The 9242-nt window shown below is 42.6% G+C and overlaps 1 protein-coding gene across 5 annotated transcripts in view; it reads right to left on the reverse strand.

Annotated features, from left to right (window-relative positions):
- Wasf3 (WASP family member 3) overlaps positions 1–8047 on the reverse strand; it is a 134508-nt gene extending 126461 nt beyond the window's left edge. For 4 of the 5 annotated variants that reach the window (XM_034636331.2, XM_034636330.2, XM_071611311.1 and 1 more), the window contains exon 1: positions 7911–8047. The gene's annotated coding sequence lies outside the window, so the exon portion shown is untranslated. Of the gene's footprint in view, positions 1–7083; positions 7190–7910 lie in introns of those variants that run through there. The other variant, XM_071611310.1, reaches the window with a different exon arrangement.
- Between the last annotated feature and the right edge of the window lie 1195 nt (positions 8048–9242).

Genomic DNA, 9242 nt, shown 5'->3' on the forward strand with positions numbered 1-9242 from the left:
TAAACTCAGGATAGAATGTGGCCCAGCAATGAATTACAAGGCCAGTTCAGAGTTAAACCCTGTCTAGGTATTATTCTAACACAGGATTATATAACAGGGAAAAAGAAAAAAAAAAAAACACCTTGTCATGTGTATATTTTTGATGGGGCTAAAAGATAACTGTGATTATTAGTAGGGAAAAAAGACAAGATTTTGTAAATTAAACAGTCATGATAATGTCCTGATTATTATATAATCGTAAGTCAAAATAGATGATATTTTCAATCAATAAAAAAATTGTTGGGTGTCTACTGTGGACAAAGAACATCATTTCATCCACTTAACTGGTAATACATGGCCACCTGGATTCTAGTTCACAGTCAATGGCATCCATGCTTTCATACTGCAACATAATTTCACTGAGCTGTCTGTGTACACAAAATGGATTACCGCCCTCAATGAAGACTCTGTGAGACGAACCAAAATGGAACTGCTGCAGCAAGGCAATAAAATCTTCAGCATGAACTAGAGCAACTTTTAAAAAATCCAACAGGGTTTCAACTGCTAGAAAACTGAGATAGTCAAGATCCAAATATAGCAAAGGTTGTGGAAAGACCCCCATGGAAAGGCACTGAGTATTATCACTGTGAACCAAGGTGAAGACCTAAATAAAGGTCTTTCTTTACATGATCACAATGTAGAAGAGGTTATCAGACAAACAGGAAAAAAAAACAAACAACACAAAGCACTGATAAGTAGGAGGCATCCTGCTATCTGGTTCCTGCCCCCAGGAGGCTAAACTAATTAGCAAGACCACCTATCCTGTTTTTTGGTTCATCAGAATACAGGTCCAGCATCCCTCATCAACATGAGGCCACAAGTAGAAAATTCTCCATCATGAAACTTAGCTGATAAAATACGGCCATATGGATTCTAAATTTGCACACAAATTTATTTAAAATATTGTATGAAGTTACTTACCTTAAGGCTATGTGCATAAGGTATATATAAAACAAATGAATTGTGTGTGTAAACTTGGGTCTTATCCCCAAGAGAACTCTTTATGTGTATATATTTCAAAATCCAAAACACTTCTGGTCCCAAGCATTTTGGATAAGGGATAGTCAACCTGTCAAGCTTTCTGAGAGCAGAAGCTTGATTGTTTAAACATTCTTATTACCAGAAACTAGAACAGTGTCTGAGACATAGTAGGCATTCAAACATTTATGGACTGACTGCTATAGTTTACTTCTGGAATGTCCCCAAGATTCATGCATGAAGCCAGGTGCAGTGGTGCACGCCTGTAATCCCAGTGGCTTGGGAAGCTGAGGCAGGGAGAATCACAAGTTCAAAGCCAGTCCAGCAACTTAGCGAGGTCCTAAGTAACTCAGTGAGACCCTCTAAATAAAATACAAAAAAAAAAAAAAGGGCTAGCAATGTGGCTCTGTGGTTAAGCGCACCTGGGTTCAATCCTGGGTAGCCCCCTCCCTCGCCCCCCCAAAAATCCATGCATTAAAGGCTTGGTCTCCAGAATACGGCTACTGGAAAACAGTGGAACCTTCTAGGCAATAAGGCATAATGGAAGGTTTTAGGTCATTAAGGATATGCCTTCAAAGGGTCCTTAATCTCTTTTTATTTCTCCCCTTTGCATCCCAGCCATGAGGTGACCAGTTTTGCTCCACCATGTGTTCCTGCCGTGATGTGTTGTCTTGCCAGAGACACAAAAGCAATGGGCCCAATTGATCATGGACTAAAACCTCAAACATTGTCAGCCCAAATAAACTTTTTCTCGTTATAAATTAATTACCTGAGATACTTGTCACAGCAATGGAAAGAAAAATGACTAACAAACTAAATGAAAACATTCACAATAGCCAAGGTGAGGAACCAAACTAGGTATCCATCAACAGATGAATGAACAATGAAAACCTGGTACATGAACAGCCATAAAGAAGAATGTTAATGATGTCATCTGCTGGTAAATGGATGGAAACGGAGAACATCACACTAAGTAAAATAAAGCAGACAAAGAAATCTGTCAAGGATCTAATGTTTCCTCTCATATGTGAAAGCAAGATGGAAAAAGTAGGGTTGGGGAGATCTTATGAAAACAGAAGGGAGACAGAGAAAAGAGAAGGAGGGAAGAGAGGGCATGATGAAATACTGGAGAACAAAATCTACCAAATTATGCTATGTCCAAGTGCAAATATACCACAATAAATCCTGCTTTTATATATAATTACAAAGAACTAATTTTAAAAAAAAATAATAAGGGAAATTAGTAGAGTTAGGAGATAAGGGAAAGAAAGGAGGGAATGTGGAGGTATTGGGGAATAAAACTGATTAACTTATGTGCATGTACATAAAAGGCACAATCAATCCCTCTATTATGTATAATTATAATGCACCAATTAAAAAATAAAGATTTTTTAAAAAAACTAAAATAAATAAAGTAAAATAAAAGATGAAATCAAGAATATATAACACAAGAGATCTTTTGATCAATTTCAAGACCACCATTCCAGGAGGCTGGGGGGTACCCTAAAACAGGCACCAGGAGAAATTCCCAAAAGCACTAAGTTGAGAAATTATCCCAAATACTTAGATCAAAGCCAAGGCCTAGAAGTTCAACCCAAAGGAGGAGAAAACATTTTGGGATGTTTGGTATGTCTAAATTTTCAAAGAGAGAGAGACAGACAGACACACCAAAGAAAGAAAACGCTAACCTCCAAAGGTCCATGGAAAGAGAAGGAAGAGTAAGGCTAGCTTCAAAGAGGAAAACTGAAACATGAGTATGGAAAATATGCTCATCTAGAAGCAGCTACCAACACAGGAGGACTGGTCCTGACACAAAACAAATAAAGCCAGCATTGAAAAGGTGTTGACGCTGATGTCAAAGAGTATTCTTCAGAAAAACAGAATAGCAAGAAGCAACTGGAGCCCACAAGGACAATATGACCTAAAGGAGCATGCACATCCAGGGAAAGGCCAGGCCAGGCCAGAGGAACCCCGAGAAGGACCAAACAGTTCTAAGACAACAGTTCTTCTTTCTGGAGAAAGAAATAAAAAACTGTTCTTAAAATGTTTTTTAATAAAGACACTGCTTTTTTAAAAAAAAAAATAATAATAACCCTGCACCAGATGCCCTCTCTAGTAAATGCCCTTCTTCTTCATCATCAAGTTTTAGAATAAACTGCCTGCCCTGACAGACTTCCTTCCTTTAACCTCCTTCTCTCAAATCATAGCAACAAGCTCCTCAAGACCTCTCACCAAGATCACTAATTATATCTCAGGGCTAAATCCAATGGAAACCTTTAAATTGCTGTCTAGAGGAATCTCTTTCCAACACCTTTTACCTCTTGGTTCCTTACTACTGACATTCAAACATGCTCAACGCCTTTCATGTAAAAACAAAAAAGTAGGCTCCCCCTTTACCCACCCTTCTGGTAACCACCATTAACTACCACCACCAAATTTCTTGAGCAAAGCTGTCTCCACACCCTGACTGACTCCCACTTACTACTGACCTGAACCCACTCACTATTAAACCAAACTAGTCCTCTGGCTACAGTTCCCATTACCAAGTTGCCCAGCCAGACCAGGGCCACTGAGGCCAAGTTGCCCTTGGCATTGCGATATTAGCAAGGACCTCCTGGCTGCCAACCACTCCCTCCTGGATGAGGTTCCCTAGAGTATCTCCTCCTCCTCAGTGTGTCTGTCTTTCAAACACAAGAGTTCCTCAAACAACATTCTGTCCCATTCCTTTTTTTTTACTGTATACATACTCCTTGAATAACCTATCTACTTGAACAGCTTCTCATAATTATAGGCAAAGGCGGGTTCTGAAGCTTTCTCTGTGCACTGCATCCTGAGTGTCTTGGAGTCAAAAGAAATGCCCATTGAATCACAAAAGCATTAACAACTTAAATATTTATGTCCTAACAATTTAGTGACCATTTGGAAAAAGTACACTTAAACTGAGAGAACAAATGAGTTTTTATTTCATTCTTAAGTAATGGTAAGCATTTATTAATGATAAATACTGTTGAGCACTGCACAATTTCTCAAATCTTTTTTAATATTTATTTATTTTTAGTTGTAGTTGGACACAATACCTTTATTTTATTTACTTTTTTTAATGTGGTGCTGAGGATCTAACCCAGGGCTTCACACATGCCAGGCTAGCACTCAACTGCTGAGCCACAATCCCAGCCCCAATTTCTCAAATTTTGGAGTCAAGTTGGACACTCCCTCCTTCATTTCCTGTTCCCTGCTGATTTTTACATAGTTCAGCAAAAACCACAAACCACTCTTTACAGAAATAAGGCCATTAAAAGGAATGGAGTATGATCTAGTTGAGAAACTTAACTTCAGATGGTAGTTTTCCCAGAATTGGATGGATCTGCATTTTATCACTGCATTTTCCTCAACAATTTAAAATATATCTCTGTCCCCTGTGAGCTCAATTCAGCACGTCAGTCAGTCTGGGAACTATGGTGCTAACAATTCTCAATTCTGTACTAAGATCTGCAGATATCTAGATTCTGCATAATTCTCTTGCACAAAGATCTGCAAATATCTAGACTCCCTAATGTAGCTAACTCACCACTCTATATACCACAGGCCTGCCACTTAATTACCTTCTCCCCTCAAATACTGCTGTCCCCATCTGAGTACCCAAATACCCAGTGACAACCAGGCACTGCCCTAAAAGCCTTCCTCTCCCAGCTCCCTTGCCGCCCCCCAACACACACACTCAAACAAGCACCAAGTCCCAACCACCCTACCCTCTCAAATCCCTCCTTCTAGCCTTCCCCCTTCTAATTCATTGCCCAAAGGGCATATCTAACCTTGTCCTTTTTTGGCTCAGAATTCCTCAACCATCCTCTACTGCCCATAGATGAGTCCCAACTCTATATAACAGGAATCATCTCCATGGTATGGTTCTAGTTTTTCTCCTGTCTCACTTCTTGCCACTTTTCGGCCCTTGAACCACCACACTAAATCTGTGCTGTTTTCAGTTGCTCCAAGGTGCCACCTCCCTGACACTTTTTCCTCAATCCAGACTTTCACCAATTCCTTTTCATACACTTCCTCTGGGAAGAAGACAAGGAAGACAAGGTCTCTCTGAACATTTCCTAAGCTCAGATCTGTGGTTCTCCTCACACTTCTCGTAGCTTGGCCCATTTCAGAGCCAGCACTGCTACCAATGGTTAGAGGGTCTGAGAGCTGGAACAGCAAGCCCATCAGGGACCAACAGAGATGTTTGCCCTATTTATCACTGTAACCCTAGCACACATGACAAACTATTAAGGTGTACCAAAGGATTAAAACAAGTGAATGGATGAATTAGGTCATTCACATGAGGCTCACCAGTCCCTCACTCATTATGGACTGTATCATGGTACATATCACACTGTACAATAACTGAGGTAGGTTATGAATATCTTGAATACTCTAATCTCTTATTTCTAGAACCTCAGTGATTAAAATAGTGCCTGGTATTTAGTTAGGCATTCACTACATGGCCTTTTTAATATAAAAAGTTATTGAAAAATATCTGGGAGGATACCTCATAGTACGATTGCGGCTGAAAAAAGATATAGGATTAGGATGACAATAAGAAGGGGAAAGAAAACTGATGTGTTCACCCCACTTCTCTCTTTATCAATGTTAAGTTTATTTTACAATGTGCATTATTTATGTATTACTGTGTAAAATATGTTTGAATTTCCAGATTAAATTCAGTCATAGGTAAAGGACCAGTCCTGAAAAATGTACAGACTAAGCAGAATGTGATTCCAAACACCCAAACAAAGCAAAAAAATAAAAAAGTTGAAGTACAAAGAAAAAGGACTGAGAAGAGAGGATGAGCAATTTAAGGTCTATATAGCAATACTGAGCCACTCCCGGGGTAAAAACATAACCTATGAGTGTTCTTCAAATAAAAGTCCCTGAAATATAAAGAAAACCCTAAATTCTGGCCCAGGAGTACAAACAATTCTTTTAGTAGTATAAATATGGATCCCAAGAGCCAAAAGATTACTTGCCACATGCAAGTTTCTATGGAAAATGTGTACAGAGACACACTGATGATGAACTGGGGCTACAATGTTGGCAAAATTATTTTTATTTTCTATTTTCAGAATTTTTGCAATTAGTGTAGCACATCAACAATTAGGTCAGACATTTTAAGCAAACAGATAAAACAATGCTATCAAGCAACTTCACATAATCAACTGGAAACTTAAGAGTAATTTTTATATAGAGATAGTTCTAGAACAAACTTCTTCTCACTGTTTAAGTGAACACAAAATACTGGTTCAGGCGGTAAATATATTAAAAAAAAAAAAAAAGTCAGCCAAACTTTCCAACCTAGTGAGCTTTAAACATTTGAAAAAATAGAACTTTCAAAAATATTAATTCCAATGATCCTTTAAAAGTAAAGAAAAATGAATACTATAAGGAAGCCATTAGAACCCTGGGAGAAGGAAAAGCACTGAAAAGTGCCTTTGGGAAAGGTCAAACCAGCTTTGTCCTGTTTAACCTCTCAAGTAGATAAAAGAACTAGCTATAAGAATCACAGTATTGTTCCAGTGATAGAAAAGGAAAGTTTGGTAAAGGATATACAAAAAGAAACAGCTGGAATTCAATAGAATTTACCCTAGAAGTGACAGAAAAATAAGTCAATTCTAATAGTTTGAACTCAGTTTTTGATGGAGTCGCAGGCCTTTGAACAGTTTTAGATAAACCTAACTTTTAAAATCAAAATATATCAAATGGCTAGCCTCTCCCTGACAGTCAAAAATATCACGTTCTATTCTGCATTTAATTTTAAGAGCACCGACGCAAAAACAAGCCTTTCTAATTTTCAGTTTTTGAAAACTCAGATTCATTGCTGGAAGTAAACCACCAAATTAAAAATTAACCCTCAAATAAGAAAAGATTCCTATTCCACCCAATAGCGACCAAGAAAATGACATGCTCCCATTCATCCCTAAACCTTGGCATAGTTTCTTAATAATTAAGAACTCTGCTCATCATTAGGGAACTATTCCTTGCAAAGGCCAAACGAAGAGGAAATCGCCATTGTCCCCTAAGTACCAAAGACGAGAGGGAACCCTTGTGCATTCCTTGAAGCTCGCCCAGGCAGCGCGAGGGTCAGACGCCATGGCCCTTTCCCAGCGCAGGGGCAGCCCCGGGGATGATCCATCCAAGTCGAGCGGTTCCAGGTCGCTGAGTCCTCTCCTCTAGTCCTGCAGCGCGCCACTGGCTAGCTGCCCCGACCTCTCTCCCAGCACAAGGAGAGCACGGCCTGGCCTCCGAGGCCGGGGACCTCGAGTCCCCACTGCCCGAGGGAGGAGGCCCATAGCTGCCACACACGAGGGCACCACGAGGGCGCGCCGAGGTCCAGTAGGACCCGACCCCATCGGCGGTGGGCACGCGGGGGCTGGGCCACATAGGAGCAACCACACGCGGAACCAAGAGGGATGGATGGATGAGAAGGTCCGGGACGCAAAGCGGCCCGGAACGTCGTGCGTGGGTCACGAGTAAAGGCCCGTTCGCAACCTGCGGCCAGGAATGCGGACAGCTCTCCCGCGTTCGGGTAACGCGCATGGACCATCGTGGGGGTCGGAGAAGACCTAGGGCGCGGGAGAGGAGGGCTGCCGGGCCGCTACGCCGGGAAGCCCCGGCTGACGCGGGAACCAGACAAGAGGACGCAGCTGGGCGGCCCGGCGAGGCGCGGCCCGCAGTGGGCCCCGCCGCCCGGCTGGAGCGCGCGCGGCGCTATGCAGCAACTTCACTGGACCGCGGGGCCGCTGGGGGCCCGGCCCCGCGCCCGCCCCTCCCTAAGAGGCTGCCTGGCCCGGAGCCGAGAAGCAACGGGCAGCCCGGACCAGGGAGTCCAGCCGGCCGCAGCCCGCACTCACCGGTCCACGGTCCCACCGCCGGCGCCGGAGCTGCGCTCGGAGCTCCATCGTCCCGCCGCGCCGCGGCCGCCACGCGCCACCTCCCGCAACACACCGCACGCAGCGGCGCGAGCGACGCCGCCTCCGGCCCGGCCACGGCCGCGGCCACGCCCCCTCCCGGCGGGGGGCCCGGCTGGAGCCGGAGGGGGGCTCAGCGCCGGCCCCACCAACCAGAGACCACTCACAGGGCCGCTTCATGAGGATTGGCGAGCGTCTGGGCCAATGGGGAGCCAGTAGGAGTGCGGAGCGTCGGCGCCGGCGGGCGGGGGATTGCGGAGGAGGTGGCTCTCATCCATAGTCCTCAGCTTGGGAATGAGTTTTTAGCCATATCTTCTTCCTTGTGGAAAGGTGAGGATAGTTTGGGCCGAGTTCACCGCAAGTGCCCTTATGTTTCCTCTGGTTGCCAGGTACCCAATAAAGTCCCTTGAGTTTCCACAATTCCCTAATCTTAGCTGAATTTTGAGGGCTCCTGGAAACAGGTCTATCTAGGTTGTCACACATCCTGCCCAGTTGAGGTTTCAATTAACCCTGAAAGGATTTTAGCCCTCTTGCCAGTTGGCTTTATACCCTGCCCAAATCTGTTAGCCTTCTGCCTTCAAAATCTTCCCCTCTTTCCCTCTGCAGACTCTTCTTCCTTTTATATTCGTCCCATTTCTAATTTCTGTCCGCCTTGCATGAGAAAAGCCTCAGTACCTATTAAAATATATTCCTGAAGCTACCAACCTAAGTAAGCCCTGGCCAAGGGAAACATAGCCAGGTGGTGCCAGATGACTGAGGCAAAAATAGACTTAAGAAAAAGGAGGAAAGAGGAAAGGCAAGGAAGAAAGAAAAAAAAGTATGCTTTCCTAGGTCTGGAAGAAAATTAGTTTTAAAATATCTTACAGTAATGTTATATTTATTTTACATGCATGTGTCTTTTAAATTATTTACAAATACCATCACAATATGAAAAAGCACTCTTAGGAAAAGAATTTCAAATCCCAAGAAAGAATCCAAGAAAACCTAATTCATCTTATCTTGCTCTTGTCTTCACCAGAGGTATGATAGGTATGATAAAGGTCCACATCTGTTCCAGCTAGTTACAAAGTAAAAGCTGGGGGCAATACGTAGCAATTGATAATTATAGCAAAATTCAAAGTATCAGAAGGACAGTAGAAAAAAATAAAACACCTCCTCATGCCATTCTATTAATCTACAGCAGTTTCAAAGATTTTTAAAGGTCTATTTGAAGATGACATATACTGAGTTTGTATATCATACCAACATGAAATGTACTGATAATAAGGAAAGTAG

Source organism: Marmota flaviventris, chromosome 4, assembly GCF_047511675.1.
Source record: "Marmota flaviventris isolate mMarFla1 chromosome 4, mMarFla1.hap1, whole genome shotgun sequence".
Lineage (NCBI taxonomy): Eukaryota > Metazoa > Chordata > Mammalia > Rodentia > Sciuridae > Marmota > Marmota flaviventris.